The following is a 1054-nucleotide window of genomic DNA, read 5'->3' on the forward strand; positions in this document are numbered from 1 at the left end:
CCAAAGTTTATGTATGCTGGATTTTTGTTCTCATTTGTTTCTCTATATATATTTTTTTCTTATTTACTTTTTCACTTGGTCTACTACCCAGTAACTTTTTTTTTTTTTTTATTTTTTATTGTGAATTATGTGATAGTTTACATGGGAGAACATTAGTTTTACATTCATCTTATCTTATATTGTTTCATTGCCATGGTTACAATCCCCAGTAACTTTTAAGCAGGGTGTTACTCAGTTTCCATATATTTGATTTAATTTCTTTAATCTTATTTTTGACCTATAATTTTATGGCATTGTGACCTGACAAGATGCTTTGTAGTATTTTGATGTTTTAAAATTTATTGAATCTTACTTTGTAGCCCAACACATGGTTTATTCTATTCTAAAGAATGTTCCATGTGCACTAGAAAAGAATATGTATTGTGCTGTTGTTGGGATGAATGCTCTGTACAGATCTCTGAGGTTGTGTTGTTTAGTTTCTCTGTGTCTTTGTTGAATTTTCTTCCTGGTTGGTCTGTCTTTTTTCAAAAGTGGTATATTTAAATATACTACTATTATTGTAGAGTTATCTATAGCTTTAGTTCTATTAGAGTTTGATTTGTGTATTTTGAGGCTCTTTCATTGGAAGCATAGATATTTATTATGGTTCTGTCCTCTTGTTCAGTTGACCCTTTAATTATGAGATAATGTCCTTCTTTGTCTCTTATGCCGGTTTTTGCCTTAAAGGATATCTTATCAGAGATTATTAGCCACTCTTGCTCATTTTTCATTGCAATTAGCTTGATATATTTTTCCATCCTTTGATTTTTAGCTAAGTTTTGTCTTTGTGTGTAAGGCATGTCTCTTGTAGACAGCATATTGAATGATACCTTTTTCTTATCCATTCTGCTACTCTCTGTCTTTTGACTGGTGCATTTAATCCATTGACATTTAATATGTAATCATCGGTGGTTATGGATTGATTGCATTCATTTTGCTATTTCTTTTTTTGTGGTCTGCTGGTTTCTTTGTTTTGCATGCTTTCCTGTGTTGAGTTCATTTTTTTTTTTTTTTT

This window comes from Chrysochloris asiatica, unplaced genomic scaffold (assembly GCF_000296735.1).
Source record: "Chrysochloris asiatica unplaced genomic scaffold, ChrAsi1.0 scaffold00036, whole genome shotgun sequence".
In the NCBI taxonomy this organism is placed as follows: domain Eukaryota; kingdom Metazoa; phylum Chordata; class Mammalia; order Afrosoricida; family Chrysochloridae; genus Chrysochloris; species Chrysochloris asiatica.